Raw genomic sequence first — 13,696 nt, 5'->3', positions numbered from 1 at the left:
CGTGGAGCGAGGGAGGGAGCTGTATCACGTTGTGCAGAAAAGCCACAAAAATATTACAGAAGCAGATAAAGGAGGATGTAAGGAAGCATCAAAGGGCTCGTAGCACCACTTCAGAGAGTTTTAGGGGAAACGAGCCTGAAACAGTGAATGAGAAATCTCTCCTTTGTTTCCCTTCTGTGTTTAAGAAAACAGGCTTTACCATTGCTTGCATCCTCACTCCTTCTTTCAAGGAGAGATATGTCCCCTGCAAGTGGCTTGCTGCTTGCCCTGCTGCATGACAGGCAGGCTGTGAGGGCATGGCAGCAGAGGGTGCTCGGGGGAAGCCAGGGCACTCGTTTTCTCTCTAACACTCTGCTCCGTCGTTGCTCAAAATGTTCATCTTTCAAGCAATGGTCACTGTTCCAGTCTGGGTCTGTGCAGAAAGGTTGCATTTTCTGGAAAACATGAAGACATGGGATTTGACCGATTATTAGGAAGAAAGTAGAGATGTTCTTAGCAGCCTTTTGGCCCAAACCTGGGAGAATGAAAGGCAGGGAAGCACCCTCTGCAATGAAGAGCTCTTTCAGCTTATGCCTGCAAAGTTGGCTTTCTTTTGAGGACATTTTGATTGCTTTAAAGTCATGTACTGTGTGTACATGGTACTTTTTTGTGTGACTAAGCTCTCAAAATGAGCAGCCGAACAAGGCTTTGCGGTCTGCATGAGTGGCTGATTTCCCAGCACAGTGACAAGTCTGGTTAAATGTATCGTGGGCTGTGCAAAATGCATGCAGAGCCCTGGTCTGACCCCCTACAAAGCTTGGAGAGGGGCAGGAGACCCTGTAGCGCAGCTCCTTGCTGCTGAAATGGCTGGCAGGACAGCCGGGAAATATGACCTCCCCTACGGCTTTAGGAGCCCTGCAGCTGCTAGCGGTCCTGGAGGACTTCTAGACCTTTCAGAAAAATGAGGTGGATAAGACATATAAACACCAAAGCACTGGGAGGTGGGAAAGCATGTGGGATATTCTGGTCTTTGGGCAAACAGATATGATGTCCACAGCTACCTCTGGTCAGCAGCAGTGCTTCAGAGACCTGCAGAATGAAACTCCTATTTTCCTTCTGTTATTCTTTAAAGACAAAAACTAAAACAAGCCTTCCTTTCCTCAGGAACTGGGGAAAACTGTAGAAATGGACACCAAGGGGAATGGCTGCCTTCTCCGGGATGGGAGGCAGGATTTCTAGCTGGGGCAGGTGGGGTGACAGCCGTAAGGTATGAGTGACTTGCCTGAGCCATGACATACTGCTGGGCTGAGGCTGCCCCCAAGCACCTTGCTCTCACATGCCCATCTCCCCTGTGCTGTCCCCTCTCACCCCACAGGGTGCAGTGCCTGAGCCACCCCTGTCTCTGTGCGAACACTGGTGTGTCAGCATCTGCATAGGCATTAAATCCATTAGCCCTCAAGCGCCCCATGGGCTGCCGGACCCCCATAGACAGCAGCTTCATGCACGTGGCCATTGCCAGCCCCCCAGGCAAGGGGGGGAAAGGGCTCAAGCCCAACATGGGGGTTTCTGGGTGCTGCAAGGGGGGATAAGAAGAAACAGGGTGAGGCTGGAGAGGAGGGGCAAGAAATAAACCTGTCCTGCTCTTGGGCTGTACGCAGAGGCATACCAGTGTGTGGAGTGGAGGTGGATGCCCCACTGGTGTCCCCTGAGAGCCAGGGTGGGCTCCTTCACCACTGTGGACCACTTGACCACAGTTTCCCTCCATAGCCCACTGCTTCTTCCCCCATGGGAAGGGCAGCAGCATCCTCAGAGGTCTGGGTAGCACCTCAAGACCTGTGGGAGCTCAGTTTGGAGGCCCCTGTTGCACACTGCAGTCCTGGTCTGGCTGGAGCACAGGACTGGTAACAGGAGCTGGCGGAGCCGTGTTTGGCATCCCATGGGATGGGAAGCTTGGTCTGAACCAAAGGGGCCATTTAGTGTTGTGAATTATTGAGTGCTTTGCTGAGTAAGCCAGCTGAGGTCAAGCAACCTGCTCTCCACTTTTAGAAACGCTGGCTGACTGGGGGGCCAAAACACCTCTCCAGCCCAGCAAAGCCACAGTGTGCAGGCTGGAGCCCCCCCAGCGAGGTGGGGATGTGGGGGCCAACGGGAGGTGGTGCTGAGGGTCACGCTGGTGGGAGTGAGGGAGGTGGGGATGCGCTCTCCCTCCAGGGCTGGGGGAGAGCAGGCTGGGCCGTGAGCTGTGAGCCTGCTGCCGGTGCTTAATATTTATTAATGACTTGTAAAAGTTGGGGAAGCAGCGAAGCAGCAAGTTCTGCAGATGGTTTGAAATTATTTAGGTTAGAGAAGACTGTGCAGGCACCCCGTGGGACTTACCTGAGGTAGGCAAAGGGGCAGGCGAACCTTACTGTTGACAAACACGGAGAAGGCTGCCTCCGTGCCGCTGCCTTGCTGGGTTCTCAATTGAATGCAGCCGCTTGGGTGACGGCGGGGGGAGGCAGGGTGTCACCGCACACAGTTCAGTGGGAACATCTGCTCAGCCTGCAACAGCCGTCTCAAAAGAGAACAAAATGGCTGGCTATATAAAGAACAGGATAAATAAAGCCCATGCTGAAAATACCACCTTTCTGCTGTCTAAGCAGAGCAGGTGAATTATGGGCTAGAGTCATCCTCTTGTTGCACGAGTAATGTAAATGAAGAACGGGGAGCAAAAATGGGCAGAGAAACTGAAAATAGCGCCTGTCTTTTTCCCATTTGTATGAGGAGGATCATGGTGAAGTGTTTGAAAAATAAAGACAAATCGGTTTATCCTCCTAAATAAGCTGCAACCAAAGAGACATCAGTTGACTCCGATGGACAACATAGCTAATGTGGGCAAGGTGATGGACACTTTTAAGCAGTGCGTCGTCAGCCTGGGGGATGGGATGGCGCAAGATGCACCATGCACACAAAGAGTCCAGTGTGAATCAGGATAGGACTGGAGGTGCAGGTGAATCACAAGGACGCCCACATTTCATGTCAGGGTTAGGAGCTGGCATGGCAGCTACTGGGGTGCAGCTCCTAAGAGTTGCCCTCGAGCCTCCCTGCAGCCCTTCCCTGAGGCACGCGAGCGGTCACAGTGTGAAGGTGATGCTGAGCTGGGAGGGCAGGTGAGTGCCTCCCCACAGTGGCACGAGGTCATCAGCCAGCATGTGGGAGCCATCACCACCTCTGACTTCTTCACAGAAGAGGACTGTGTCACCAACATAGCTGGGGGAAAGAGGCAGAGAAGATTGGGGTTTACATCAAAACGCCTGCTAATCCTTGCCTCTCCACCTACCTGTCAGCTCCCAGGACTGAAGTTCAGTCTTCTCCCTACAGCAGGATGCAGCATTTCTTCACCTGGGACTTTCGCTGCCTGGTGCAGGCAGCTGCAGGATAAATGCAACATGTGAAGGTTGGGCCTTGGCAGCTAATGGGGAAAATGTGAGTTGGAAATGGCTCCTCTCAGAGATGCATATATTCGTAACATCGACAAGGAGCTGTTTATCACCTAGGATCTTAAAGCAGTGGGGCTGTAAACAGCGTTCGGTCCCTTGCACAGGTCTTTTTCACTCCTCCAGAGCAAAGCAAGGGGATACATTGCTCATCACAGGCGCTCGCTGCACTGTGTCGTAAAATTCTTCTGGAGTGGTTAAATCACTCAAGCAAGACAAGCCTTCGCCTCCGATATGGCTAGGAAATGTGACCTAGTTAAGCCCAGCCGTTTTTAAGTGTGATGAAATGGAAGCGACTTGCGCTTGCTGAAATTTGACACCAGGAATAGGGTATTTGCTGCTCTCCCGGCCAGAGGAGCCACGGAGCCCACGGTGCGTGTGTGTGGGGGTTGGTGGGAGCACAAGGTAGCACGCTGCCACAGCAACACTATCCCAACCCTCCTTATCTGCTGCTACCCTGATGGGCACCAGGGATCCCTACAGTCCCAACCATCCCTGCTCTGCGCCTCATTCTCCTCCATGAAATCCAATTAAAGGGTGAAATGAATTTCAGAGTCACTGCTAGGGGCTGGGAAATGTCCATGCACGAGGGAAAACAAGGCCTGTCTGCTGGTGCCGGAGCAGCACAAAACTGGCTCTGGTCTAGTTTTAAGACCAGCCCCACTGAAAAGCTGCTGCCACGGCTGCAAGGGAGCTATAAACGTACCATGCAATAATGTTATCGCTTTGATGTATGCTGTAAAGGCTTTGAATGCCTTTATTTTTTTTTTCTTTTACGCTGTGGCCTTGTACCTTGAAGCCTCCCTTGCTGTAATGTGCCAGTTTCTTTTGTAACTCAAATCCTGCCCCCTTCTTTCTCCCTATCTCTTTTAATGGGCAGAATACCTTTGTTTGCTGCCCCTTTCTTGGAGGAAAAAAGAAATGCTCTACCATTTGAGGAAAAAAAAGCCTTTCTCCTCTCCTCTTGCTGCTCCCAGGGCAGGCTTATGCCTCTCCAACACTGATTAGCACAGGGGTGACCAGAAAGGAGCTCCAGTGCATGATGCTCAAGTGCCTGGAGCTCTTTTCTTGGAGAGGGACTGGTCTTGTGAGGACTGTGGGCTCCTCGTGCCTCCGGAGGAGAAAGAAACTTCTTGGTGCTGAAAGTCATTGGTTCTGGCATTTTCTTTCTCAGAAATAGCTTCCCTTTTGACAGAGTTATGCTTGGGGCAGTCCACTTGAATGCACTGCTGATGTCTTGGACCCTCCATGGGGCTGGCATGAGAGCATGGGAGTGTACCCCAGTGATGTGACCTTGATTTGCCATTTTAGGAGTGCTGTGCCAACAGCTGGACTGGCTGATGCAATGGATCCTTTCCCAGAAGGATCTCCTCCATCCTCCCTCACTTCTCAGCAGCTTTCCTCCATCCCTCCCTCCCCAGTGCCTTCCCCCTGCACACCCTCAGGCTGTGGAGCTCACTGCTGCCAGTTAGGATGGAGGCCAAAAGCACAGAGGGGTTTGCAAAGCAATTAGGTTCAGAGGAGAAAAGGTCCCTGAAGGCTATTAAAGTTGCAGGCGCAGCCCCTGGCTTGAGGAGTTGCTATGCTGTGCACTGCCAGAGGCTGGGAGGGTCCTCTGGGGAAAGTCACACTCTACTCCTATGCTGCCCTTTCTGCACTTTTTCATTAAACGTCTGCTCCTGGCCACTGGTGCAGACAGTGTACCAAGTGGGATGCCCACAAGTCTGGTGAAGCGTGGTCCTGCTCTCCTGCAGTTTTCTGATTTTGTTCACCCTCCTTCTGTCCCTCCCGTTGTTTCCCTGCTAGGATGCCTTCTCTTTCCCACTCTGCTCTGGCCCTGTTCTCTCCTTATACGATTTGTTTCAATGTTCAGCCCTTGCTTGGCTTCAGTTGTGGGTGACTCATTCTCCATGCCTTGCCTCAGTCCCACCTCTTGGCTGTCTCTTGGACATCTGCTCTGCGCTGCATCATTCAAATGTAGCCTGCCTGAAAACGAAGCCCTGCTCTGTCCCCTGACACAGCCCCTTTGCAGCAAAAGCCTGCCTTCCCTGGAGAGCTGAGGCTTCTCCAGGGGAACAGTGGGCTCTCCATTGGATAGCATCAACAACAAGGCTTTGGAACGGTTCTCTCCTCCTATCCCCAGCCTAAAGGTAACTTTAACTGTCTCCCAATCAGCCTGGAGTCACAGAGCAGTAGAGGGATGGAGCAGCACAAGATCCTGCTGTGCTCATTGGGCTATCCCTGGGTACTCAGTTGTGGAGACTCTCACGGCTTGTTGGGTGCAAGGAGCTGTGCGTGGCCAGCTACCTGCTTGCACTGCTGCCCTGTGGCTCCCTCCCTGCTCCTGCCCCCATCTCCTGAGTGTGCCTTGCTCAGCACACTCTACCTGCCTCTCTCTCTTCATCACCTGCCCTGCTGCAAAGTGACACAACTTCTCTGATGAATTCCCTTCCCATGGGAGGAGAGGGAGGGAGATGCTCTGCGCTACCTGAGGCCCTGCTGAGAAGAAGGGCTGCCCCATCTCTGTTTGTTTCACAAACCAGGTCTCCTGGAGACCCCAGTTCCTCAGGGACACTGAGCACAGGGAGCTCACTGCAGGAGGATGCATTTGTACCCATAAAGATGGAGTAAGAGTATAATTTCTTTTAGTCTTACTTCCAAGTTTTCTTCCATGTAGACCTTTGGAGTAAGATGTAGCTGGTCAGAAAAGGTATAAAATCTAACAAAAGTAGACGGGTGAGTTTCAGGCCAGTATCATTAGACTAGACAAAACTTGATGAATGTGTTTTCTTTCTTCCGTTGTCTCCTTAAATGAATTCAGACCGGGCCCACGTTTCCTTCTTGGTGAGGGATTTCTGAGGTTCTGACTCCATGGAAAGTTTGACTGGCGTGGGTGCACAGCCAAGATTTGAAGACAGCATTTGTTGAGGGTTTGCTCAGTGCTTGGAGTATAAAACCGAACTAAACAGATACACTCAGTTGCTGCGCTAAGAGTAAGGGCTTTATGTGTGTACTGGCCAATACACAGGAAGGACTCTGCTGCTGCAGGCCCAAACCAACGGGCCAAATTAAATAGAAAGACATGCACTTAAGAAAATCCTGTGCAGATTTGTAGTTGAATAACATCTGTGCTGGGAAAAGACAAAACCCAGGTGCATTTCCGAGTAAAGACGTCCACAGCTTCTTAATGTCAAGAATAATAAGTCATCGTATAAGTGCTTTTCACCTTGAAGCATCTCCAAATGCTTTGTAGATCTGTGTGTGTATATATGATCATTTGCCCAGCAACGAAGGGGAGGCGTTGGGGTGGGATACAGCTGCCATTCTGTGTTTATCTACAGTGCCCTTGGGCACCTTCTCCTCCTTTCAGAGTCCTGCAGTGCACACACAGTGTTGTTAGCTCTCTCTAACTTCCTCCTCCAACCTCCTTCCCCTGCATTTCTCTAGGCTTTCTCCATATCTCTCCTTGCAACCCTTGGTCCCACTTTCACCCTTCTGTGCTGTGTTTCTTGTGCCTGGACAGCCCTCCCTGCTCTGGCCTGTGTATGCAGTATTCCTCTTCCTTGGCAGTCCTCTGCAAAACTGTCCTCCTGAAGCACTCCCCCCTTCCTTCCTCTCCTCCACACACTTGAACTCTTAACTTTCAGTTGAATTTACATGCCATGCCTGTTTCAGCTTGCATGCCGCCTGGGACAGCAAAGATGTTTTATCTGCAGTGACAAATTGCTGCATAATGTTACAGTGCTACATGAAAAGAACAACCACCATAATGGTATTGCAACCCGATGGCCGTGATACGCCAGGGAGAAGAAGGTTAAAGAAAACAAAGGTCAAAGCTGATATATTAAGAAGAAACATGCTTAAAAGGTTTCCTTATCTAATGTTTTGCATCTGGACACTTTCCGAGATCATCTGTTGATTCCCAGAGTCTTCTGTTAAAAGCAGGGGAAGGACAAACTTCCTTGCATCTCAGGGGTAGCCAGAGCATACTGATCTTAAGAGCCATCTAGCAAATCTCCATGGGACTGAGGCTGAGATCCTCAGCTTTCAATTATACCAACAGTACAATTTAAATTGTCTCAAGTGAGCACTCTAACGCCATGTGCCTAATCTCACCCAGCCCCTACCACCTGATCCTCTGCTATACCTGTTCACCTTAATTTTTGCTTCTGGGCTGGGTTTCTTCGGGATTTCAGACAAATTTACAAGAGTGAGGGCTGCATGGAGTGCTGGGCAGGTGGCAAGCAAGCTGCCCTGAGCTGCTGCTCACCATCTACCTGGGGCTTGCAAATCACAGTTTTCCACCCTTCTCCATGCCTTTGTCCCAGGCTTCATCTCTAGCTCTTCAACACAGAGGGTCGTTTATGATGTGCTTGTGTAGCACCTCACACTGCAGGAGCAACGTCTTTATGTGCAACAGCAGCAATGGTCAGATAATTAATTATCTCCTTCCACCCTGGGCAGAAGCAGAGCTGATCTCAGTGCAGCAGGGAGCTTGGAGCCTTTGGTCCATTCCCCCATAGACATGGTCTGACTCACATGGCATGCGTCCATTAGAAACAGGCTTGGGATTGTCCTCACCAATTTCCACAACAAAACGGGCCGGAAAGTAGCCAGGGGACAGTACCAGGCCTTGGCTGTGAGTTCTTCTAGTCAGCAAAACAAGGAAAACCAGATAGCTTTGACACCTCAAAGGTAACTGAATACCACTGGTGTGAAATCTTAGGTTGTCAAACGAGATAGCACGTGAGGATGGTGGAAAATAGGACCGAAAGGGAACTTCTGTATCATATTGCCCAATCCCCTGCTGTTAGGGGTAGCAATGGTATCTGTAAAGAACTGCCTCACCTAGGCGTTAAAAAGAAGTTGGGATTTTTGTCCTGATAAAAGCTCCTGGAAGGCAATCCCAGAAATGCACTTCTTTGACTTCTTCTCATTTCCAGCTGAAATGTATTCCTGGCAAATTTATAGGGACTTGTTCTTGTGCCAGTGCTGCCCTTTCACTCAAATAGCTCTTCTCTCTTCCTGGTACTTCCCTCCAGGGTATTTGTAAGCAACAAATATATCTTTTCCCAGCCTGCATTTTGCTAGACTCAAGAAACCAAGCTCATTTAGTCTCTTCTTGTAGAAGAAAGCTGCCTCCTCCCCAGTCACCCTAAAAAAGAAAGGTGCAGAAAAGGCAATTTTAAATTAATTCATCTTTTATATGGACATGCAATATTCTGTACTTCTGCTATGGCATTAAAATCTTCCTAGTTCTATTAGAAATCCCTCATCTGACATGTCTTAGGTTCACATTTGTCTTTCTCACATCTGCATGCTATTGCCAGCTTACAGTCATTTGATCGGCTACTGCGCTCAGGTCTTTCTCCTCTGTCACTTCCAACTGATGAGCTCCCAGCTGGTAGCAGAAATTCTCGTTATTACTCCCTCAGGGCACAACCTCGCATTTTGTACTATTAAATTTGATTCCATCTCTATTGCTTCTGTCCCTTTTCCGTAGGAAAACTGCTCTGATTAGTCACCGTATAATGCCTTAGAGACCTAAAGACATATTCGCTATATTTTTATTTTTAGAAACTGTTTGCTGTTTCAGTATTTTCATTCAGTGAATGATGCTGATGTCTCTCTATATTACCACATCTTTCTAACAGAAACTCCAGGCTGATGTGGAGAAGGGCAGGGGAAAATTGCCTCCCAGATGAAATATATGGCAAAACCAGGTATATTTCCAAACTGTTTTAAGGAAATAATTTTTGAGGTTATTTGTCACTCTGCTGCACAAAATGATCAGACACACTGTCCAATCAACAGCAAACCAGAAATGTACAGGTATGAAAATGTTCTGTTTTACCTAACTATTTTTTCCAAAGTGATCCACCATCGCTGTGAGTGAATTTACTGTGTCTCGCTGCTGGGACGCAGCTCTCGTCTGCAGAGCTGTCACAGTGATGGCTCTCAGCACTTTGTTTTTAACCATTAAAACTATTTTTATGATGTTCAAAGTACTTCCGAAACAACTGCCTTTATTGCTTAATTGTTGTGCTCATTTACTGTGGCAGTGGGCAGATGAAGATGATCTGCGATGATGATGAGAATTAATTTATTCTAACCTCTTTCTCAATTACAAATAATGCTGTATGGAGATGGTTTTACCCAGAGAAGGTCTGATACAACTCAAAACAAACCCCATGTCCTTAAGATGCTGTGGCAGCTCTGAAGAGTATCTGACACTGCTGGTTCTTTGTAAGGAGACACCTTTGCGCGCTGAGGAAAATTGCCACTGCAAGAGCTGTTTTATGGAAAAATGTATCTCAGGAAACAGCTGGGGAGAGGTACACACAACAGTACTGTAGAATTTTATTTCCCATGTCTAAATTGTCTGGTATGCATTTGTGAGGTGTTTCATAGGGCTGTGAGCTATTTACTGGCTTTGTAGCCAGTTTGAGCAGCACCTAAAGCAATGGGACTTCCTGCCCTGAGGGGACCTGTGCAAAGTCCATCTCTGCAAATGAGTATCAAGGTTACTTTGGCTGCTTGTAAACCAGAAAAGGACGATGTGTGTAGGGAGCTGTAGTACTGACATGGTATGGTTTCAATTTCTTCTCACTTGTGCAAATGGGGCACATGCCAGGGGCACATGACAGTTTGCCATGGTGGTCTTCAGATGGACGAAATTCTGTTCTCATGAAAGAACCAAATTTTCTTTTCACCCTGTGTTCTGTATATGCTCTGAGGATCCCCTCTGTGTTGGGATGCTGTGGCGATGGGGTGTCTGAGGGGAGGATGCTCGCAGTGTGCCTGTGATAAGGACGTTGGTGGCACCTCAGTGCCCTGCATCAGAGGGGCAGGACCTCTGTGCACCCTTTCAAACTGTGCATCATGGATTTTTGCCAGCAAAGACTGCATTTTCTGCCTCGTCCAGACATGCTAATGAGGCAGCCTTGACATCTGACAGGGCCTACCTACGGAGACGTGAAAGAAAATAGCAGAGGGAGAGGGAAGGCAAAGCATCATTTTGGAAGCATGAGAACTTCTGAAATGTTAATCTGGTGACTAACTCCCTGCCAACAGAATTTCACTAAACCACTGATCTGAATCATGTCGCAGATGGCATAGTCTTCCAAAGTGTTAGCAAAACACAGGGCTCAACCTTCAGTGGCCATGCATCACTCTTTCTGATCCAGCACAACACGCCCGTAAAAGACAGAGCTTGTAATAACTGCATCTCAGGAGGAGAAAAAAAACCAAAAACCCAACCAAAAACCGTTTGAGATTTGAATAGCTGGCTTGCAGAAGGAGAATTGCCCATTTTGTTCAGTGCAGCAGTGAAGATGGGCTCATAGGATAAAGAGCACCACATGCTCTGATAGACTGTGAGATCTGCTTTGATGCCTTTTTATAAGTGTAAAACCTCGACTGGCATTTCTGAGTGGAAGGCGAAGGTGCTAGGCTTGATAAAGTAGGACAAGTCATGACACAAGTAGAAGGAGGAGGAAGAGATTGCATGTCAGCTGGGAGCCTCCATTTATGCTATTTCATGGCTACATGAAGAATTTAGGCTTTAAACATTGTTTTAAGTACTAAAACCAGTGTGACCCAATGCCAGGATGGATAAATAGTAATGCTCTTGGGCATGTGACCTCTGGTACCTGAAGCTACATCTGTGTTATCTCAGCCTAAGGTCTTTTTGGCACCTGAAATTAAGTGCCCATCCTGGCCATGTCTCAGCTTTTCAGTATAGAGAGATTAATGGTTCTCACCTCCCTACACCTGATTTCCATGCAGGAGGACATGCTGGCTCCAGGTGAGAGCCGTGGTTGTTCTGAGTGGGTGCTCATCCACATGGCCACAACCCTGAGGAGAGCCATGGCACACACCCAAGGCACTCTCCAGGCAACTCTAAAATATGAGCACTTCTCCTGGGGGCCTGGGGTCTGGCAGCTTGATCTCAGCTGGAGTTTCACAGGAAGCAGAGCTGAGCTTTCCATCACCCTGGTTTTCCAAGGAGGGACAGGCCTCCCAAGGATGCTGGTAACTGTCTCCTGGGCTTTACCCTGGCACCTGTCCCAGAGCTACCACTGAGAATTCTTTACAAAAGATGGCCAGCTTCTTTTAGACATCTTTTGCACACATGCCCCAGCACAACAATGCTAAAAGAACAACGCTAAGGATTGCGAAAGCAAGCCCTCCACAAGTAGGAAGGCAATGGAGGAGAGCCAGAATAATGGTTGCCTTGTGCAATCTTATTTTGGGCTCTATGAGTGTTTAACTCGCCTGGTATTTTAGCCCCTGGAGCCTTGCCTCTCTTAGTGCACAGACTGCAGCTGCGGAGGGGCTGTACAGCAAAACACGAGGACAGAGAAGGTTATTGCCAGTTGACCTATATGCCTTTTGTTGGAGAAGCTGGAAGGCATGCAGTCACTGAGGTGGAGGCTGAAGGAAGAGACTGTCTCATTGGCAAGACATCGGAGTGCTGTCCCAGAGAGGTGGACTTTCTCCCTGCCTCTGCTGCCACGTGCCTGTGCGATATCACGGACATCACTTCAACCAGTTGTTCACAGGTATTCACTGCCTTTGTGTGCTCTTGTTTCCTAGCGCCTGTCTTGAAATCCTAGAAGTGCTGATCTCTGCAGTGATGGAGATCAGTGAGAGCCCTGCCCTGAATCTTGACTACTATGCTAACATGCTGGTCCCTGGGTAGGCAGACCCTAGGCAGCTCAACAAGGGTATCAGAATTGACTGACTCTTCCCATCAAGCGGTGAGCTGGTGATGATAAATGCAGGAGTTGCTGTAAGCACTTCAGCATTATAATGGTGTTATAGAAGAACCTAGGAGGAAATTAATAGGGCCAGGGTAACTGGATTTGAATAGCATGTAGTACCAAAGGCTGAGGAATCCATCAGCCCGAGGCAAGACCTTTCACAGAAGATGTCAGCCCAGCCAGTTAAAGTCAGGCAGCATTAGAAGAAACTGAATATAATGCCAACCTGCATAATAGACACTGCTACCACCTATCGCAGTAATGAGATTTCATAAAGAAAAGGCCATCTTGGTGGCTTCCAGAAGGATTTCCTTTAGCAGACAGCTGGGCACCTGGGCTGATTAAACGCAGATACAAATTTGAGTAACTGCAACAGCCTATCGCATTTTACTGTACCCAGGCAGTTGTAGCTAAAAAAGATGCAGAAAACTCATCCTGTCCATGTTTAGCTTGTCTCTGAATGTGTACACACTGTGAGGTAACTAACCATTTAGTCCCTGCAATCAACATAGTGCAGCACAGGACCCATTAGAAGTTCTTCCAAGGGAATGGGCGCCCAGATCAGTCCCCAGGAGTGGGAATAACATCTTGCAGCCTCTGCTACGAGACAGCAAGAGGCAAGATGCGTAGATTTGCTGTCACCCCATCCTGCAGGCTGATTCAGAAAAGCAGGATAATGACACTTCCTCTTGGTTAGAAGACAGGAGCTGCCACAGTGCTTCCTCTGTACTGGAGGAGGACCTGAAAGCAGGACTTGGCCATGAGTCTCTCCACACTTGGCTCTGCATGCAGTACAGCTGTGATGCTTCATGTCTGGCCAGAGCTGCAGGCACAGCCCCATTCCTCCTAGCAATATGTTGGTGGTGTTCTTACACCTTTTTGCTAGTTTGAAAATCAGCTGCTGCCAGTCTTAATTAGGGCACTGCCACCTGGAGTTGGGGCTATGCTTGTGATTTTGATCTATGATTGCCTGGTGAATCATTGAAAGCAGTAAGGATAATCAGGAAAAGAGCTGGAGTGAAACCTTGCAGACACTGGGCTTGTAGGCAGGGAGTGCCTCAGACCTTGTTTCCCCCAACAGAAAGGTTTTGTTTGACTCTCAGAGTGACCTGGGTCCCAGTTCCCTTACTCAGGACCTCACTGCTTCCCTGAAAAATGATGTCACATCTCGGCAAAGGAGTGGCTTCTAGCACCAAGCTTTTTGAAATGTCCTACTTTACAGCCAAGGCTCAAGCAACAGTGAAACAATCTGGTGAAAAGAAGGGGACAGTGCAATTAAGTGAAGGGATGCCAAAGGCAGGGAAGGTTTAGACTTCTCTCCTTGTGAATCTTTGTAAAGCTGGGACTGAGGCAAGGCCATGATTCCTTAAATCACCCAACACCTGGAAGCCACTGGCAGGCTCACAGCACAAGCAAAATGTGTGTTTCTGTTACTGGTATTATTATCATCATCAGTCCTACTAACCAAGCAATGAC

The sequence above is a fragment of the Phalacrocorax aristotelis genome, chromosome 1 (genome assembly GCF_949628215.1).
Source record: "Phalacrocorax aristotelis chromosome 1, bGulAri2.1, whole genome shotgun sequence".
Lineage (NCBI taxonomy): Eukaryota > Metazoa > Chordata > Aves > Suliformes > Phalacrocoracidae > Phalacrocorax > Phalacrocorax aristotelis.
Note: the sequence above shows the minus strand (reverse complement) of the source record.